Below are 21555 nucleotides of genomic sequence, written 5' to 3'. Positions count from 1 at the left end.
GGGACTTCCGAATTGCCTCTCAATTATCAAGGAAAATTCAGCACTAAAGTGAAAATGCCTGGGCTGTGCGGGCCACTTCTCTCTGTTCTTTTCTGGGCTCCCACTTATCTGGGGGTACACTTGGAATTTCCATTTCTGGGTGAGGCGCATCTCTCTTTGACCCTTAATTCTTCTTGCTGACAGGCTGGGTGGTAGTGGCTGCGCTCCCAGGCAGAAGAATCAGAAGACATGGTTTCACTTCCCTACTACTTTCTTGGCCCACTGATTCCTATGGGACTTTGGCCAGATCACTGGACCCCTTGATTACCGTATTTTAAAAATGATCATCATGTCTGTAATACCAGACCATTTTTTCTTTGCTGGAGGTGAGTTACATGGATGGAGTAAATATCTGAGAGCATTTATAACTATCTGAAAGAAAGCGTTCTTCGTTCAAATGTGGTTTCCCCCTTTAGATTTTCTGATTGGATTTCCCACTTATTTCTTTGCTCTTTTGAAGTACAAGACAGTAGGAGTCATGGCTTTAAATATTTTCTCAATGTACAAGCAAAGTTTGACTTAGAATTTGGACCCAAGGCTTTTTGAAAAAGAAGTCTCCTGGCAGCCTCTGAGGGTGAGTTCTCAGTTTATTGACCCTTGTATTTGTGTGGCAATTCTGGTATAAGAATGTGGTGTGGAATGTGCTTTCCTTTCTTTCTGGAGGTGTGCTGGGGTGGGCCCGTGTGCCTAATGAAAAAGTAAACTGCGCAGAGGCCGCTGGGCTTTCACATAGATCGTGTCTCATGCCTAATGCTTGTTAGGCAACTTCTGTTCTGATAGCAACGTTGCTGTTCTTACTCTTAATGAGATGATGTTGGGAGGAAATGGCTCTTTCTGCCCTGCTCTAAGTCCACAGCTCCCAGAACCTCAGTACTCTTCACATCTCTCTGCCAGAATTTCCTTCACTCCATCATGTCACCAAACACATTTTGATAAAGGAGGGCAGTTTCAGTTTGTTTCGTCAGAAAATAAATTTTTATTTCAAAGCTTCATAGCTTTTCATCCTTCCCCTGTTACTCTAAACACATGTTCTCTGGGTTTCCATAGACTCATTAGATAATTTCCTACAGACTCTTTCCACTCCTGTCTTCCTTGACTTCTCTTTCTTAGGCTATTTTCTGACTTATCAAAATCCTCACTTCCTGGGAGAATGGATTGTGTAGGAAAAAGAAGGCCCCTGGGATTTGGAATTTTTAGGCTCTGGTATTACCTACTTCTGCAACTCCCTGGCTGTGAAAATTTAATCCATCTCCCAGTCTTTATTTCCTTCATTGCAAATAGGAAAAATAAATGCATGCTCCTCACAGAGGGACTGTGATGGTTCCTGAGAGGATATATGTCAAGGTTGTTTTGGGATATTTTTAAATGCATGTTTACTATTACTTTTGTGTGTTGTTTTTATTCTAAATTTTACTCTGCATTGTTTTCCAAATTTGTGCAAATAATACATAGTCTACTTATAGTTAAACATAATTATTGATTCACAAAACATGTAGTTACTTTTTCTTCTGACATTAATTGTTGTTCATGTGCCAGGTTTTGACCTTTTTTTATCTGAGGAGTTTAGAGTTGGAAATAAAAGGAAAAATTATAAGGAAGAGACTTAAGTATAGTTCAAGTCCTGAAGTATGCAAATTAACACATCTGTTTGCCTTTGAAACATCTGGGACAGCAACTACATACTAATTCTCTTAAAAATGATTTATTTAAACATTTGTGGAAGATTCAGGTGTGTGATTTTAATTGCACAATTAATTAATTATTGGTGAGGTCCTTTTATTTCTTCCTAGTAATCAACATAATAAAAGACTGCAGTATAAATTATGGCAGAAAAGAGAATTAATAAATATAACTGCAGTTTTCATTTTTAGTCTGAAAGTCTGCGTAAGTTATTTTTGATGTTAACTAGAGTGTTTTTCTTTTCTCTTTCTTCCCCATTTCTCCCACCCTCCCTCCTTGCCTTCCTTCCTTCCTTTGGTTTATATAAACAGAAGACAGTAATGAGAATCTTTTATGGAAGAACTTAATCTAGAAGTATTTAAACTGTTAAAAGATGACAACAAAGGAATGGACAGCAATGGCTGATCTGAGCTGTGTCTATGAATTAATCAAGTGAACAGGAAAAAGGATGCTAAGATATATTGTATGTGCTATATAAATGTATGTGCATATGTTTGTTTATAAATAGTCTTGCACATTCATGCCCAAAAAAGGATTCATTCCTTCTGACATTTCATTGCAAGAAATGTGATTTTCTTAGTAATTATTTCTTATCTTTTTAGACTAGCTGTTTTCTTCTTGAGTTGTTTTTTTTTTTCTACCAGACTTTGAATGAACTTGTCCATTTTCAGTTAATAAAATGTGAGCTTGATGTTATTATGGTGGTACATGTCATCACCCAAAGAAAATTATTTGAAAATCTTATCTACTCATCTTCCATCTACCTGGTGCCTGCATTGTCCTCCATTAGTCTCTCTTTTTGGTTTGGGTGAAGACTTCAGAAATTTCTGGTAAAATGCAAACATGAAAATATGTTTAGCCATTAATAATTTAATTTCAATGGGTATCTAGCAGCAGAAGAGTGGGACACAGATCCAGTGAGTGTGGGACTACAGGGAGCTCAGTAGGTGGGGATGTGGCCTGCTAGTTCGAGCTGCCCCTTTACCTTGGTGGGGAGGAGCGTCAGTGTAGGGCTCCAGTATCACCTGGAGGAGGGTTCCGACAGGGCAAGGCACTCGGGACAAGACTCACCCTTCACAGTGTTACTGAGAAAGATGGTAAACTGAATAAGCATGTTTATTTGAGTTGTGGCTAGAGGAGGTATGTCATTTTAAACCAGAGCTTTGGAGCCATGAAATTCCTTCTCCTTTGCTGATTACCTGCATAACCTGGACAGTTACTTAAAATTTCTGAAGCTGTTTTGGATGTACTTACTTTGCTGGGTGGCAATGGTGGTTAAAGGGGGTAATGCTTACAAACTACTTAGTGTAGTCACTGGCTTGAACCTAACAAGCATCAATAAACTTGTGCTTACATGAATACCTAAAGTGATATCCAATTATGTGTCTCTTAACATGCCTCAAATTGCATGAACAGAAAAATGTGCTTTAAATGTAACCATAAAGACTGAAACCATAAAAGGACTTACTGGCTCATATAAGCAAAGTCAGGCCACGCCTCAGGTTGGTTTGTTTTAGTGTTTCAGTCACATCACCAAGGACCACTTAACTGTCCCCTCCAACTTTCTTTCCTGGTGTTAATTTTATCCCAAGTCTGGCCTCTCTGTGGTTGGGAGATGGCCACAAACACTTCCTGGGTCTATGTGTTTCCCCCTTGAGGAAGCCCCTCAAAAGAGTAAGGAATCTCTTTTCCTAGATCCCTCTGTATCCTTGTGATCCGACTTGGTCTATACCCATTCCAGACTTGAAAACTGTGACTAGGCTAAGGAATTATATTGATTAATTTAGGCCTGAGTCACAAGCTCTGACTTGATGGCAAGCTTCCCCCAAACCCAAGACTTGTAAAGGGGAGATGCAGAAATACATGAAGGGAGGCATGGTTGATGAGGAAGCAGCAGTGGTATCAAATTATAGTGTTAATTACTCTGAAAGTGCTGCCAGCAAATCTATTGACTGGAGGAAGTTATTTCCCCAGTAGACTTTTTTGGAGAAGGTAGGCAGTCTCAGAGATTATTTCTTGAGACTCATGTCTCCCGTGGAGACAAGAAAGACATCTTTTTAGGACTTAAGACTTTGAAGGCTTTATCATCTCAACAGATCTTGTTGAGACCAGAACCCAAAAGTCCCAGGGTCCTGCTGGGTCTGCCCACCACACAGCTTTCCCTCCAGAGATCTTCCTGCAGTGTCATTTTCTAATTTTACATCTGGGAAAGTTGAGTGTCAGAGAGTGTCAAAGTCACACAACCCATGAGTGGCAGTCCCAGAATTGGAACTCATGCCTCAGCCCAGTGCATTTTCCATCATTCAAGGCGCTAAAGGATGGTCCAGTTAACAGGAATCTTATAAGAAAATGAATGATAGTTTTCATTTACATGAGTATTCATTTTGGCATTCTTGGCAATGACAAATTCCTAGAAGAAACTAAAATGTCCAACAAAGGAGAAATGGTAAAATACATTATATTTGTGAAATTTAATACAGTGATGTAGATCTGTATGTGATAGGAAGTTTTAGATAAATAGTCACCCAGCTATAGGCTATTTAAAGAAAGCTATGATTAGAAGAACATGATATTATTCCGTGTGTGTGTGTGTGTGTGTGTGTGTGTGTGTGTGTGTGTGTGCTTATTTACATACTTACATTTCTTTAAGAATACTGAAGAAACTATAGACAATAATTGTCTTGGGGAAGGAAATTGGGGATCTGAATGAGACAAAGACATTTTTACTAATTGATTATTTTAAAATACTTCTTAAAAAATGACTCAGTCTCCTTGGTTCCAGATCTTGGGTATCAATCTAGAGGTAATTATTTCTTAGCCTTGTGGCTTTAAGCAAGGCTCTTCATTTCTCTGAGCCTCAGTTTCCTCTTCTATAAAATGAAGATGATGATGCTTTTCACACAAGGCTTTTATGCAGTTTAACAGAGTAAAAAGCTCTGTGAAAGGGCTTTCTAAGCTCTGAAGGGCCAGCCAATTGCTAATGATTTGATTGGTATGTTGCTTTTTTCCAGACAAGCATGTCCCTCTGCTCTCAATCCCACCGCTCAGGGACAAGGCCTCTGGCACTGCAGGGTAAACAATGTCCTTAGAATTTCTGGCCAGCTAGGAGCACTGACTGAGAGGAGAGTTTGGGAGTTCAGCATAGGTCTAAATGGAATCTCTCAGCCTTTTTTTCACAAGTTAATGAGCATTTGAATTATATGTAACTGGACCAGGTTTTCCTGGATTCTAACACAATTATAGAATCCAGATTCAAAAAACCTTATTCTACCTCTACATGCTCAGAAGAGATGGAGGAGTCTAACTCCACTTCGTTTATCTGTTCACCATTAGTTCCTGAGCACTAACTGTGTACTAGACACTGGACTGGATGCTCATGGTTGTTCACTGGTCCCTTGGACTTTACAGTAGACATGACTTAACAAGTCCTTATTAACTAACTACTGTGCACAGTAATCGGCATTTATTTTAAATAAAGGATGAATAGAACACTTGTATCTAGTACTATGGCTGCAGTAACAATAATACCCACGAATGCCAGTTTCTAGCTCTTCATTTGCTCTTATAAAAGTAAAGAGTCTGCCTACCCAGAGACTGAAGATATATCTACATCCATTCTGGACTTATTTTCCAAAATGCAGTGATGGCCAGGGGACCAGTCAGAGCTAGACATGTGGCTTTTCCAAGGATTTCATCATGCCCTCGAACCTGCATTTGATCCTTATATCTCCAGGCGTGGGCAGAGGGTTTTGAAGGTTAATGGGAGAAGCAGAACAAGTAGAGGTCCCATGGAGACAAGAAAGACATCTTTTTAGGACTCAGCATTATTGATGAGAACCTGGAAGGAGCGACAGATCATGGACTAACTTTGGACATTCTTCATGACAAGACGGTGATTCACATGAGGCACCTTCCTTCCCTCACCAAGCCTCCCCCACTCACAGGCTCCCACAAGTTCTGCTACTCAAAGCAGCATGTCACTATTAGAGAGCCTAGATTCAAATATTTCTGGTCTGATAAAGAAAACTCTTGTTAGAACACAGACATCATTGACAATTAGCCAGATTCCAAGGAGAAAAGAAGGGAGGCCCAGGCAAGGTAAACGCATTTATGTTTATACAGCCTGTGATGTGTTTTGAAGTTTTCCCCAAAGAGAAAGCCCCTCTCTTCTACATCAAAAGCCATTTCATGTTTTAGAAATTACTAGAAATTATGGGCTAAACCCCCTTCACACGTAATTTATTTCACCCAGTATCTCATATTTTGTGATAACATGCAAATACCATATGTTGCACTTTCTCTTTATGGATGGAGGAGGGAAGGAGGGAGAACTGGCAGAATTATCACTAGGCACTGCAAAACCTTTCATTGAAATCCACATTTACCATGGTGACGTTTACCAGTTATGGCAGAGCTGATCAAGTGCAGATTTTCCTGCTGCTGAGGCTAAATTGCAAGCTGCTCATAATACCATCAGATGCTGCTGGGTTTCCAGCCAATGAGCACGTTAGGACTGCGTGCCTCCTTGCCTGTTTTCTACTGCAGCAGAGCTCCCAAGCCTGGCCCATGGTCTACTGTGTTTGAACTTGACTGACCTCACACAGCGCTTGCCTGGAATAAATGCAGCTCTCATCATCCTATGGGTTCCAAATACTCAAACCAGAAACCCTAATGGATTCCCAGCACTTTCATTTTTATTTTCTTAAATGAAATGGTCAATATTTAAGAATATATATTATTCATAAGACTGCAAGAAGAAAAAAGCCACATCTTTTATTCTCCTCTTCTATTTTCATTGGAGTCAAAATGTTTTATGTCAGGCCAAGTGAGTCAAAAACTCAAAGCTATTATTCAACTCATAGCTGCTTCAATCATTTCTTTACCAACAATGGTGAAAAGATGTGATTTTACAAGCCAACAGGAAGAAAAAGCTTGAACACACCCTGGGAGTGTGTTTAAGAAGTTGATTTATGTTTCATGCTGAGTCTTACACCTGCAGTTCAAGCAAAACCCAACTTGGCCGCCCCAAAGAGGCTGGTTTATTAGGTATCAAGGAGTCGCAAGAAGCCATGTAATTAAAACCGTAATTAGCTGGAAAAGGAAAGTGCCACCTGAGTTTTGAGAGGCTGTCAGTTTTATTTCCATTACAGCTCTCCTGGTTCCCGTCTTGGACTTTTTTCCCTTTTGCTTGATAAGAAAACAATATACACACACATACAACATGCATATATATTTTTTAATGTATTATGGAAAAGGACTTTTTATGGAAAAGGTCCTAAGAGTTATCTGTTTCAGGTTTTTCTAGATCGACTTCATAAGAGAAACATTCTAGAACCTTACTACCCAGTACTGTAGCCACCAGTTGCATGTGGCTATTGAGCTCTCGGACCGTGGCTAATCTGAATTAAGATGTGCTGTAGGTACGGTTCATGTCAGATTTTGAATACGTAGCACAAAAAAAAGAATGTAAAATGTCTTGGTGATATTTTTAGGATCGATTACTTGTTGCATAATATTATTTTGGATATTTTAGGTGGTGCAAATGTTATTGTTTAATTTCACCTGTCTCTTTTTCCTCTTTTGAGAGTGAAAATTCAGAAAATTTAGAATTTAGAGAATTCTGGAAAATTTAGAATGACATAAGTGTCTTGAATGATATTTCTATTGGGCAGCCCTGCTCTAGAGGCTGGGCACTGCATTTGCAGCTGAAGTGTGGAAGGCTGCATCAGAAATATCCTTTCTTGTTCATTCTGCCATCCCTAGGGCTGTGAGGGCTGGCTGGCATGGAGGACTGGGAGCCCTGGGTGGCAGTGTGCAAGGATGCTGGAACAAGTTATTAAGGCACATGTTTGTGATTGCTAGATTGTTCAACTCAATTTCTCAATAAAGACCTCAAAGGGAGATGTCGAGCAGCACAAATGGAACTTCAAGGGTCCTTTCTTCTCTAACTGCCCCTTGGCCAATGGAGGTTCAAATGCACTATGAAATATTTTAGCACCAGAACAAGAAGTGACGGAAACTTCAAATGAAAGTACTGAAAGCGAGTTCAAAACCAACACATGTGCCTTAATTTGTGAATAAAAGTGCTGATAAAACAATCTTTTGAAAAAGGTCAATCCATTTACATCAGATTCTGTAAACATCCGTCTTATATTATTACACCATCTTTCTGAACCACATCCTTGGAGGGTAATAAAGAGGATTGGTAATAAAGACACAATGATATAATAGTTTTGAAGGTAGCTAGGGATGGAGGCTTTGTGGTACTTGATATCAGAAACAGGTAACAATTTTTAAATGTCTTAACCTTCCTCTTTGCATCTTTTATGATTTCTGGGCTGGGGGCAGGTAGCAGAGATACACAGTTTGGACACACTCAAGAAGGAAGCAGCACCTTGTTTCCCTGGTAACAATGTAAGAATGACAAACCTATTGAGGAAAAGCGCACAGGGAAGTAGAGAAACTGAAACCACCTTTCTTTGGGCAGAGGGAAAAAAGAAAAAATCCTGTCTCTTCCTAGCCTAAATCTTTTCCCACCTCTCCTGCAGCTGCATGTTTTAAAGTCACATTTGTTACGAGGTAAGGGTCTCTGGAATCTTCCAATTCAGAAAAATATGTTGGTGAGTAATTTTGGGAAGTGAGCCTGAGGTACCCAGAGCAGATGACACACGGGGCTTAGGTCCTGATTCAGCTACAAGTCAGCAGGGCACTCCAGGACCATCTGTGTTCTATAAATTACAGTAATGCCGGCACATGCGGCTTGTAAATCACCAGCGAACAGGCTTCACCTTGTGACACACGACATGAACCCTGTTGTATATTCCAATAAACTCCCACAAACCATTGGATATAAACTCCAGATTATGTTTCTTTAGGGGTTGGAATACTTAGAGTTTTCTTTGCTGCTCTGATTCCCCTTGAATATGTGAACTGAATACGCACAGCACATCCCCTTCTCTTACCTCTCCCCCGGCATTATGCTATTTCTCAAGCCCAGACTTTTACTTAGTGGCTGACATGCATGATTTGGTGATCTTTAAAGGACCTATTTCTTTTTCCCTTTCCCTTCTTTCATAAACTTGTTTCTTTCAACACGACTGTGAATGTCAAAGTCTTGTGGCTACCACACAAGGAAAATATGATTTATAAACAGCAAATTAATGGCCAAGTTGTCAGTAACCTACCTTGCTGAATATAAATAAGCACATATCATAAAGGGTCATATCATTAATACGGCTTTGCTGGGTTTCTGGCAACCGGCACAGTTGCCTGCTACAATAGTTTTTTTTTTTTGTAAGCAGAAGTATGAGGAGGAAGAATAATTGGAGTGGAGATAGCATTCAGTTCCATTTGGGGCTCATCCATAAATGGTTCCATTTATGGAACTGTGCAACTGTGTTTGGCTGAAACAGTGTTATCCTAGTCATTCCCCAGTTCTTCCTCCATCTTTAGGGAAATCCTTTCTGCGGGCTCACTTCTTAAGGCTTCTGATAGCTGACTGGCTGGCCCACAGGTCAGAGAATGTGCCAGAGAAATAACCAAACATGAATCTTTCCCTAGACACCAAACTTCGCTTCTATTAGGAAAGGTGGTAATATTTTTTTCCTTTTCTCTCTTTTTTTTTTCAAACAGTAACAGCAAAATCTAAATTTTCACTTTTCGTTATGAAGTATTTCATCTCCTAAGAAAGTTCTTCCAATTCAATGTCTTTGTTGCAACGTTAAATTATTTTTATGTCACTTTTTATAGATGTACAGGTGTAAACAAAAGGGATAGATCATTATTATTTTATGTGGAATTTCAACTGGACTGAAATAATTTTAAAATCCCATAGTTTCTTATGGAACCAAATGATGAGAGAATTCAGATTAATTTTATTGGTCTGATGTATCATACAAACATATAGCTGAAATTAAAAATTTCTGTTTGTTGTCTGAAAAATGCATTAGCTATTATTTTCTATAGCAGACCTCAAGCCTACATAAAGAAAACAGTACTATTTTTATTTATGATTGCTCCAAGATTTGTAGAAGATTCATGTACTCAATAGAAATTAGACAAAGTTTTTCAAAATTATGGAATTCCCTGAGACATAAACATATGAAATGTACATAAAGTTTAAATGTTCAGATTCTGCTGAGAAAATGCCCTATTGCTGAATGTAATTGCCTTAGTGGAAAAGAGGTAAAATTAAATTTTGCTAAGACACACAGAAGCATTACTGTGAACTCAAAAATACAACTTCCAGGAACTTCTAAATACATAGTACCATTCTTTAATTAATACAGCTTATCCTGTAATTTCAGGGATTTATTGATACTGGCAGAAACATTTGCAAATAACTTAGAAAATTTCATGACAGATTATGTATCTCAAAGGATTTTATTCAGGTTTTTTTTCTTTTTCAACTGCAATCAATAATTTCAAAATTCTTAATATGCTGCAACGGAGTATATTTAAAAGATTGTTGGAAATTCTCAAAAGAAGGATTTGAGGAAACAAATATGAACAAGGATGAACTTTGTAGCATTCTGTTATTTTCTTTCATTCACATAATTTTTGAACAAGTACTTTTTAAACAAGTTCTGCTCTGTTTTGTATTACACTTAAATAGTTCTCATTTTTATTCAACGTCAAGATATTAATGTGGGTGCATCAAATCAGAGTTTGGGTTCTTTGAACCTGTAAAACTATTTTTTCCCAAATATTTGGGGTTTGATAAAACCCAAAATGCATGCTAGAAGCACTTTTTCCATTAATTATTAAACCCATGTGCATTTTGAGGAAAATTTGATCCACATGGGTTCTGGTTCATTTGTGCTTTACTCATCAAAATACTTTTTCTTAAAGTCCATGTCCAAGAAATTTTCTGAGCCCTGTTAAGTTTTTTGAGCTTTGCAAAGAACAAAGTCGAACACCAAAAAATTCAAGTTGGTTTGTAACCCTATACCTATGGAGCATTAGTGGGTTCTAAACTTGGATTAAACACACGCTCTCATTCTTAATAGGTACTTGTTGTACCTCCAGAGGGAAGGTAGAGGTCTGGTGCAGAAAGCAAAAGTCATGTGTATGTCAACAAAGGCATCAGATAATTCCAGAATGTATCACAATTCATTAAAAGATCACTTTGAGTATTTTTTTTTGAGTACATTTATGCAGAGATGTTCCACAGAATTTGAACAGGAAGGTTAAGAGACATCTCAGGTAGATAACAAAATAAAATATTAGTATCTAAAGTGTGAAACTCTTTAAATCCCATATTTTAAATGATTTATTAACAGATAAATAATTATGGGGAACATGCAAGTGTTTTTTGATAGGGAAAAACGGGAATGTGGCCCATGCCTTTTTTTTTGTTTTTCTTTTCAAATGTCTAATTACAATATAAGGTTTTTTTGGTTTGTTTTTGTTGTGTTGTTGTATGTTTTGTGTCTTTTGCCTTTTGACTTTTTCTCCCCCAGAACCAATAGGCCAAGTCAAACTAAAGCCGTAAGTAAACAGATTGGATTTTAAGGGCACCAGTCTTTGAGTAGATTGGATGGTTAGTCTCAAAAATTCCAGAGGAGGACATAGTCAGAGATAATGTGACTAAAATAATATACCTTTTCAAGAGGCCAGTGAAAATGAAATCTTCTAAGACTGCCATGATTGGGGCTATGCTAAAAAAGAGACCTTAGTTTTGGAAATCCCTAATGAAATATGTGTAGATGACCTGACATGATCTCTGGGTATGTTATCAAGTTGATCTCACCAAGAACCCTCAGTCACCATGTGAGAAGCACCTCAGAATTGTCCAGTAGCTCTGTTCCCTCTAAGTAAAGGATTGCTCCCTGGAATCTTAACTTCCTCACACTTTCAAATTTGTTTATGCATCAGAATGATGTTCAGTGTTCTGCAGTTGCCCACATGGCAGGAAAGATACCTGGGGCAGCTGAGGCCAGGCGCTGCTCCAGGAATTACTGCTACAATGGTGAAGAGGCACCAAACGTATTGCAGGCATCAGAACTGTCCAATGCATGAACTAAGGGAAACAGAGTGGTACAATGAGTGCTAATATGCCCGCACACAGCATTGACATCATGCTTTATCAGTGCTTTACCCATATCTTTAGTCCCATTGAATTTTGAAGTAAATCCCAGAGAATCAAGTCAACAAACAGCAAATACTTTTCGTTGGCAGGGAAGATACAACTTTGTAACAACATCTCCTTAATATCTGGTATGATGTCTTTAATGCACCGTAAAGGTGGAATCATTTATTTTGGTATGGTTGCTGCCCTATAACCTGATTGGGAAGATTCAGTTTTGCACACAGAATAATGTGAGAATTATATAAGACAAAGAAATAATGTTATAGTTCTCCTATTATAATGGGGGAAAAGAACATATGAAAGTTAAAAAACCAACCCCTCCAAGCCTCATGTATAAAGGCAGGTAAACTCCCAAATATTGCATCTAAACACAAAGCTGCCCAGCATACATATTTATGTCTCTTACACCAGTGTTTCTTAAACTCTCACATGCAGAAAAATCCTGGAGATCTTTTTTAAATGCAGAGTTGGATTCCATGGGTCTGAGGGACCATAAGATCAATGATTCTAGTAAACTTCTAGCTGGTGGTCCACAGGCCACACTTTGCAGGATGAGGCTCTACCTGCCACCCCACAACTTGTCCAAAAGCAAAGAACCAAGAGATACCTGATGAGTTAGATAGGAAAAATTGCCTGCAGATTTTCAGAGGTAACGGCAGAGTTGCCGCAGAACTGTCTATTCATGAAGCCTAGAAAAATCTTAGACTTTGCATACAACCCACTGAATCCTATGAAAAGACCAGCAGAGAGAGAATAAGGGACCTCTTATCTTCCTGAGTGATGTCATTTATGCTGAAACTTAATTATAAGCGAACATCCATCTTTCCTGTCAAACAATGCAGTGTACATAGGCCAAATCATTTTTAATGTAAATATAAATGGTTCTTGTGTGTAGCCGCTGGGGAGATGGTTAATGCAGGGAGGTGGGAGGAGAAGGGAAAACGAATTCTACTTTGGAAGGGGAAAATTGCCTCAGTGCCTCACGATTCTATATCTATTAGGAAAAAAAGGCCGTAAATGATGATGATAGGGAATTTGTTTGCTAGAGTCCAGAATGCAGAGGGTTACCTTGAAAAATTTAACTTTATCTCTGCTTTCCAATCAGATATCCAACCTAGAAATATGTGCTTTTCCTATCAGTATAATGGTTTGTTTCTTTTCATTTATATGGTGAGTGTTCTGGCACATTTCTATTCCCACAAATAGGTCTCTGGAGTTTTATATATAAAGAAGCCTTAAGTAAAAGACAAATTTGGTAAGAACCAAAAATTATGCATTGAAATCAGTAAGCTATGTTGTGAAACCAGAAAATATAGAAACTGTAAGCTCCTCTTATTGGTATATAAAACACATGTATTTGGGATTGTTGCACAACTGAAATCGTCTAGCTTTAAATGCTCATAAAGTAACACATAACTCTGTGAATCTTGGTGCGAAAACATAGACAAGCAGGGCCAAATAGTGTACTGGGCATGGGTCTAGCAGGGAGATGATTCCAGGGAATTGAGAATGTGCATAGTAACCAACCAGTGCCACTGGGATGAAATGTGTCTGTAGACATCCATACATGCACGCACATGGTAAATTTTTACACATTGTAGGCAAAAACATATTAGACAATTTCAGAAAAAAGCTCTAAAACCAACAGCAATTAACATGCATTTTTTACAACCTGCTAAGGTGTTTGGGACTCTATAAGGTAATGTGGAAGCTCTACAAAGGTGTAAAAAATCACTCACATTGGAGAGAGTGATTCATCTCAAAGGGGGATGGGAAGAAAGAGAAATTCACTTCAGTCTGTAACACTTTGGAGACTATCTAGGGAATATGTGTTTAGGAGGTTGGACTTTAGGGAGTTGAACTGTCCTCAAAAACCACTGTGCTCCTGGCCCCAGGCTTCAAAAGGCTCCACTCTGACTGCCCTGTGCTGTGTCCTCCCCATGGGCAAGGGCCTGTGGGGCCAAGTGTAAGTGCCACATAGATCCCGTGTCCTTTTTTCTAGACCACGATATGGGTACTTGGGACTCTGGAAGCACCAGCCCCATGACCCTGGGCTGGCTTCCAGGGTTGTGCGGGTGTGGACACCTCACTGCAGTAGTGCACGTGTAGGCCACCTCACTGGCCTTCATCTGCCAGCACCCATCAGCCCATGAACCACCTTAGCCCAGACCTCCTGAAATGACTTCTCACGAGTGTTGTGAGGCCACACGGAGGAAGCGGTACGCTCGTGATGAAATGGGGTATTGTGCTGTCCAGGGTGTAGCTGGGCTGTCTTACATCCACATGCTTCCAAGTTCTGATGGGAAGTTGGAACTGTAACTCAATTTTGGAATCCTTAGCCCCGTATCTTTCCCCTATTTCACCTTTTCTGCATTGTATATTTTCATTTTCTCCCCCCAAATTCAATTTTTTAGGTTTTTCTTAGAACAGGCGCTGAAATAGGAAACAGAACTGAAATAGTCCTTCTACCAACTCTGGCTATTTCCTTCAAAACTTTTACAGGATTTTTTCCTCCCCTCTTTTAGTTTCTGGAGAATCAGAAAGGTGAAAAGAGATGCAAAGGGAAGGGAGAAAGAGGGAGGAAGAGAAAAGTTTCCTTGGGAGCTGGTTGTATTTGTCAAGGAGTAGAGGTACAGCTGCCTGAGGAAGCAGGAAAGAGAGAAGACTATCCCTTCATCTACTATAAAGAGATACAGATACCAAGATTATCTATCTATACCATCTATCTATCTTCTATCTATCTATCTATCTATCTATCTATCTATCTATCTATCTATCTATCTATCTATCTATCATCTATCTATCATCTATCTATCTATCATCTATTTATCATCCATCTTTATCATCTATCTATATCTATCATCTATCTATCTGTCTATCTATCATTTATCATCTATCAATCATCTATCTACCTATCATCTGTCTGTCAATCATCTCTGTCTATCTATCTATCTATCTATCTATCTATCTATCTATCTATCTATCTATCTGTCATCTATCTATCTGTCTACCTATGTATCTATCATCTATCACCTTTAACTATTTATCTATCTGGCTCTTCATCCTTGCTTCCTCTCACCTCCAGAGCTGACCTTCAATTAAGATACTCTCCTTAATCCAGTGCCTAGAGCAGAAACTGGTGGCAGTAATCCATATTACATGCTGGATACATGTCTGACTCCATTTTGTGGTTTATAAACAAAATACCTTCTTCAATGACTTTCTAGAGGTGATTTTCTGAAAGAAAAAGCTTCAATTGTTCCTGCAGTGGCTCTGTTGCTGGCACCAGTGCTCATACCACTGCCAGGAGCTAAGAAGCTTGGTGAGTAGGTGAGGAGGTAGTGGATGTTGGCTTCCTTTGGGTTCTACTTGTAACGTTTTTATAATAACAAGCTGTGTGTCATAAGCTACTGTTTTGGTTTTTATTACTGTTGTAATTTTTGTATCTGTTGAATCTCTAATTGAAAATGTCTTTCTTCTTCTTCTGTTAGGAATCCACAAAACCCAAACTTAATAGCCTTTCTGTAAGGATAGGCTTTCTCTAGCATTGTCCAGGTGGCCTTGAGATAGGAGACATATTTTGGACCAAATGACCCAGGTACCATTAAAAAATTCATTAGTCCAGGTCTCTCAGACCCTAGAGCAATATACTATTCATAGAAATACAAGAAGGAAGGTAAAGCCTATGTTTTCAATGCATCCCTTTTAAGGGAAATCTCAACAGCAAATGAATTGGACCAGTTTCCCAGTAAAAGTTGATCACTTTTAAAAGGCTGCTTAGCCTTGGGATGGATTAAGGAGGATACATAGGATGTGGTCACTGCCCACAGCTGGGTGGGAAATGTGCAACAGCTGACATAGATAAACAATAAAAAATAAACATATGTATTTCCAGGTGAAGAAATAAAATATCTGTGTGTTAGGGGATTTGAGGAAGATTTTGAAGGCAAATGTGTGATCTGTTATTAAAATATAACATCTCCTGAGCTGGTGTTCTTCAAACCATAGTTCTGAGAACAATTAATATGTGTGCTATGGAAAAAATATTGGTGGTAGAATGAATGGAAAGGGAATTATGTATTGTATTTCATAGGATCTAGGAAACTTTTGATGTAAGATGCACCATTATTTTACAACTACTAAGGAAGGGAAATCACTGTTAATTTAATTATGCTATGCCATTGATTGGAAGATGCAAGCCAGTTTCACAGATATTAAAGTATAAAAACAAACGTGAGCCTTAGACTTGTTGACATTCTGTATATCTTTTCTCGTAAAGATTTACAACACATTTTAGTAGTTCTTAAGAAGTCCCACAGAGGAAAAAAATCTGTTTAACTCAGCTTTCCCCCAATTTTGTAACAATAATTGCCTATAATGGTCAAATATCTTTATGAACTTATGCATGAAAACTTATTTGATAGATTTTAATACCATTGAACCTCAACTTGTATCTTTGGCCATGAGAGCCCTTCCAGTTGTGTCCTGAATCCTTTTGACATAACCCACTAATGGTTGAGAACTTCCCTGTTTTCTGGAATATCAAGAATCTCTGATATCATTGTTTATATTTCCTGTTGCATTCCTGGAATCAGCCATCTCAAACATGATTTAGTTTTCATGATTTTTAAAAAATTTCTAAGTTTTTCTTGAGTTTACCACCTCATTTCTGAATTTTTATTTTATTTTATTTTTCTTTCACTTCTTGCAGCAGTTCCTGAATGTCTTTTAGATCATTTTGGAATAGGATGCTACAGTTCACATCTATTTTTTGAATATATCTTTTTGGCATGATTTTATTTTCTATAACAATAATAGTCTCTTTATTCTCTCTTTTTTAACTTGGTATGGAATACTTTTCTGTGTATCTTTTCAATGTGAAACTGGTTTTCTTGAATTTTTAGAAAGACGCTTGATTCAGATAGCATTTCTAAATTCACAGATCTCCCTATTCTGTTACTTTTTGAATAGTGTTAAAAATATGGTGGCTTGTTTTCAGAGATTCCTGACTCTGTTTCTGTGGCCCACTTTATCTGTACCCTCTTTCCCTCATTTCTGTTATCCCTGATGTGCTCAAATTTGATCCCACTCCTGGTAGTTTCTCTTCAGTGTGAGGCTCTGCCTGAGAGACTTGCCGAATCAATCTGAAGAGATCATAGTGGCCAGAATGTTTCAGTGGGCAAATCTCCTCCCGGTTTTGGCTGCTCTTCTCACATTAGCCCTCTGAGATTTCCTGTGAGTAACTATTGATCCTCACCCCATTTCTTCTTCTTGCTTTTACTGCACAGGTGAGAGCATGCTGTTCATGAGCTTATTGGTAGTTTGTTTTCACTTGCTTACATCTTGAAATCTGTGGAAATAGTTTATTTAGTTTTATTCTAAATATGAATTTTTGGTTTTGCTACCTAATTGGTCTACCAATGTTTATGGAGGGATTTTGGAAGGTCTAACAACTATGTTGCTATCACTACTGCAATATTTCCAGAATCCCTTGGAAAACCTTTTTAATGGCATCACTGTTAAAAATTTGAAAATCCATAGAGCAGATTTTAAATCTACAGAACCTTGGTTTGATAAGTGCTATCTTTATCAACTAGGAGCATTAACACTGGCTTAGGAGTATTCTATTCAGTGCTTGAAACAAAAATGTTATAGTCTAGTTTGATTAAAATCTTACTGTCAATAATAATAGTCATTATGATCTCTTCATGTTGTAAATAGCTTTCCCATTTATAGAATGCTCACACAACCATTATATTAGTTTATCCTACTAACAATCCTATGAAGTGGGGAGAGCATGTAATAATATTCCTTTTGGAGATGATGATTTGGAAACTCAGAAAAATTCACTACCTTCTCCAAGGTCACACAACTGAGACCTAGACTGGCTGAGAGTGAGTTCTCCCTATCAGTTCAGTGTCATAGCCACTCTGCCATGTTATTAGCCTGGTAAAGCAAACATGCTGAAGTTTCCTTCCTTGGGTATGAACACATCTGGGTGAAACAGGGATCTTTGATGTTTGCTTATCTCTGAGAGAAAGGGATAGAACCTTCTGTTCAAGGGTGATGTTCTGTGGGAAATTCGAGGCAAAGTTCATCATTTAGGTATTGTCTTAGTCTGTTTGGGTTATAAGGTAATACCATAGACTGGGTGGCTTGAACAACAAACATTTATTGTGCACAGTTCTGGAGACTGGGAGATCTGACATCAAGTGCTTGCAGAGAAAGTGTCTGGTAAGAGCACACCTCCTGGTTCCCAGACGGCTGTCTGCTTGCTGTGTCCTCATGTGTGTGAAGGGGAGCGAGGGGACTTTCTGAGGTCTCTTTCATAAGGGCACCAGTCACCTCCCAGAGTCCTGACCATCAGCCTTTGCCTCAGATCGAGTGCTGCGTGGTCTTGGTGTGCTGGGCTGTCCCCTGCGAGTCTTGGTTGCTTCAGGGGTTCAGGGGAGACAGACTTAGTGGCCTGACCAGGGCCTCTGTTTTCCTGGACACTAATCTGAGCAGAGGTTAGAGTTGCCTCCTTGACTGTGGAAGAAATTCCTTGCTCTTCATACCACATTAGCTTCATGGATGAGGAGAGAGAGAGGCCCAAAGAATAATAGCCAAGTGTGGGATTTGAATGAGAGTGGAGCCCAGGCACCACTGAGAAGTAAATGTCCTTTCCAGTCACTGGAAGCCTCTCCACACAACCCCCACCCTCCACTCCCACCTCCCGCGTGGTTCTTTCAGACTCTGTGCTTCCTCCTCCCTGTGAACCCTCTCCCCTCAGGCTCGAGTGGCTTTCCAGCCTTTGGACTTCCCTACTGCTCTGAGTTCTAGGCATGTGGATACCTTTCTAATTCCAGACACCTATTTGTCATTTGCCTTCTTTCATCTGTTCTTATGCACATATTCATGTTTCTTGCATGTCAAAGAAATGCAAAGTTACTTTTTCTCATGACACTTCCAATGAAGGTATTAGTTGCTTGAGGCAAAGGCTGATTGCTGCTTCCTTTTTATTGCCCTCAAGGCCCAGCAAAGAGCATTCCTCACATTACTAGCTAGTAAGTGATGTTGGTTGATGGGATTTACAGGTAAATATTCATCAATTTCTAGACAATTAGGGGAGAAATGTCATTCCTGAAATTTCATCTACCAGACTCCATAGCAATCATGGTTCTGAAAAGAAAGAAATATTGGAAAGGAGAAGCAAGGTACATGTTTGATTTTTTTTAAAGGTAGACGTGTGGACATTAAAGAACATGAGACTGATGGTCATATTTTTCAAGCACTGCAAGGTCAAACACCAGGCTGCCTTTCTTCCCAAGAACAGTGATGAGCAAATTACAGCCCATGGGTGTAAGGTGGCCTGTCTCTAGTTTTTCTAAATGAAGGTTTTGTGGAAAAAAAAAAAAAAAGCCATGTTCACTTATTTACATATTGTTTATGGCTGCTTTCATGCTACAGTGGTGGAACTGAATAGTTGAATAGTTGCAAGAGAGACCTCCACGGCCATGCACAGCCAAATAAATTAACCATCTGGCTCTGTGGAAGAAGTGTGCTGATTCCTGCCCTAGACCACGGACACTGGCCTGGTGCTAAAGCAGGAGGGAGGTATTTCCTGTCTGGAATTTACTTCGTTCCTCTCCCTGCTGCCTTCTTTCAATGCCAAGGAGAGGTTTTAATGACACTTTGTGGGCTCCTCTTCCTTCTATTCTGCAAAACCAAGTATTTTGTAAAAGAAAGAAGAAAGGGGAGAAAGTTAATAGCAGAACCTTTCCGCTCCTTGAAAACTCACATAGACCATTGGCCCTAATTCCCTGGCAAGTGAAATGTGAAGGTGATGCTAGGATAATATATGAAATATATCTTCCTTTTCTGGAGTAACAGCTTTCTTAGGTGTATCACTGCTCATACCCATTGTACATCTATCTCATTAAAGGTTATATTGCTTTAAAATGAGCTTCTGGTTGAGATAATCGTATTGAATCAAGATTTAGTTTATACTGAAATGATGTGATTGGAAAATCATAGTATGAGGAAGCAAGGAAAAGGCCAAATGTGCTTACATTAGATGTAATTTAGTAAAAATGGAAAGTTCAGGCATTTCTGGCATATAGAGAACATTTATAGCATTTTGGCTTTTCACATTCATCTTTTAAAGTTCCCAGTTACAACATTTTCTTTTCTTGGCCCCTTAAAAATAATGAATAATTTTGCCCTGTGCCCATAGCTTAAAATACTTTGGTATATGTTAATTTAAAAGATAAAATTTATTTCAGAAATGCTGACTTCCATCTGCATATTAGAAATGGAAAGTCTACTAGCTGGAATTATAAAATTACCAGTATCATTGGATTCATGTCATTAAATTGTTTTGAGAACCTTATCCAGGGGTCTGAAAGTAGTGACTATCCACTCAGAATGTCAACTCCAAAATTTAATCTCTCCATCTGTCCTATACTTTTCCACCAGCGTTAAACATGTGCTTTAGTAAAGTAAGCTCTAAAAGTTAACTGGTTTGAAAAGTGCCCACCCTCCATCTTGGGAGGAGTACAGCTGGGGAGCTGTGAAAAAGATTTATTTCAATATCTGTTGTCCACCAAATATTTGTCTTTTTCTTCTTCCAGAAGGTTGGTAGGATATTTCCTTGCTTCCTTTTTGTTAAGAATGGCCTTTGCTGTGACCACTGAAATGTGAGAGGAAGTTTTGAATGTCACTTCTTGTTGTAAGTTTTCAGAGCCTGCACATGCATCACCAGTGATGCCGGGGTTCTTGTTCATGGAGCTGAAGAATGAGCTTTGCAAATACTCAAGGCAGGAAAGCAAGGCGGAGGCTTTGATTTAGACATAAAGTGAGAGGACAGAGATCCTCGCTCATGGCAGGAGGGGACAGGAGAGTCCATGGTTGGCTCATTGTCTAGGGGTTTTATGTGTGGTTGAGGATTTTCAGGAATGGGAGTAAAGGGCTAGGGATGCAGACTCATTGAGTGGTCCCAGAATGCTCATTTTTGATGAGTAACAGAAGAAATTTGCTGCTCTGGTTCTTTCTCAGGGTAGCAGTTTCTCTCTGGGATCATGTCAATTAAGACCGCCTGCCCTGCCCCCAAGGTGGGCTGGGTTGTTGCCTGTTTGCTAAAGTGTGTTAAGAATCCTACTTCTTAACTTCTTGGGTTGTTTATAGTTGGGCTTACTTACTAAATTAATCTTTTTCCTAGGTTTCAGATTACTTGATTAGGATCAGAGAAGGAAACACAGCACATAGGTACAGTTAAAAATAAGCTGGGCCTTTCAGCAGGCAAATGTAAATTTGACAGTGTCATGATCTAATTGATACAGTAAAGTCACAGGTTATGCTGAGACACTTCTCTTTATCTGAAGAACACTCAAACATTCCAGGCCAGGTTGCTCCTGGCCTTTTGAGCTTTAACTGATCTCACTGAAGATGTCTATATTCCTAGTCTGGTATCTTTACCCTAGAGAATTAGTATGACTCTGACTTGTGTAATGCTTAACACAGAGTTCCAATAGGGACTTCTTTGCACATTGTTACATTGTTCTGACTGTAATTATCTTGCTCTGATTTTTCTCTGGAGGCCCTCCCCCTACTCTGCCTAAGCTCATGGTCCCTGTCTTAGAAGGACCCCTCTGTATTTTCCTCAGCCTTAGCAGTCAGCAACATTTCAAAGAGTGTGGATTTGCATATCCAGGTTCCAGAGTAGGGTGATGTGGAGGTAAGCCCTCACTCAGCCAATGCAGGATGCA

At 39.0% G+C, this 21555-nt stretch overlaps 1 long non-coding RNA gene across 1 annotated transcript; it reads left to right on the top strand.

Moving 5' to 3' along the window:
* Positions 1–77: 77 nt before the first annotated feature.
* Positions 78–2399, top strand: LOC118930020 (uncharacterized). The gene is made up of 3 exons (XR_005031837.2): positions 78–365; positions 500–613; positions 2031–2399. It is a non-coding gene; the product is annotated as an uncharacterized LOC118930020 (long non-coding RNA).
* The last annotated feature ends 19156 nt before the right edge of the window (positions 2400–21555 follow it).

This window comes from Manis pentadactyla, chromosome 2, assembly GCF_030020395.1.
Source record: "Manis pentadactyla isolate mManPen7 chromosome 2, mManPen7.hap1, whole genome shotgun sequence".
Taxonomy (NCBI): domain Eukaryota; kingdom Metazoa; phylum Chordata; class Mammalia; order Pholidota; family Manidae; genus Manis; species Manis pentadactyla.
Note: the sequence above shows the minus strand (reverse complement) of the source record. Positions and strands in the feature narration are given on the sequence as shown.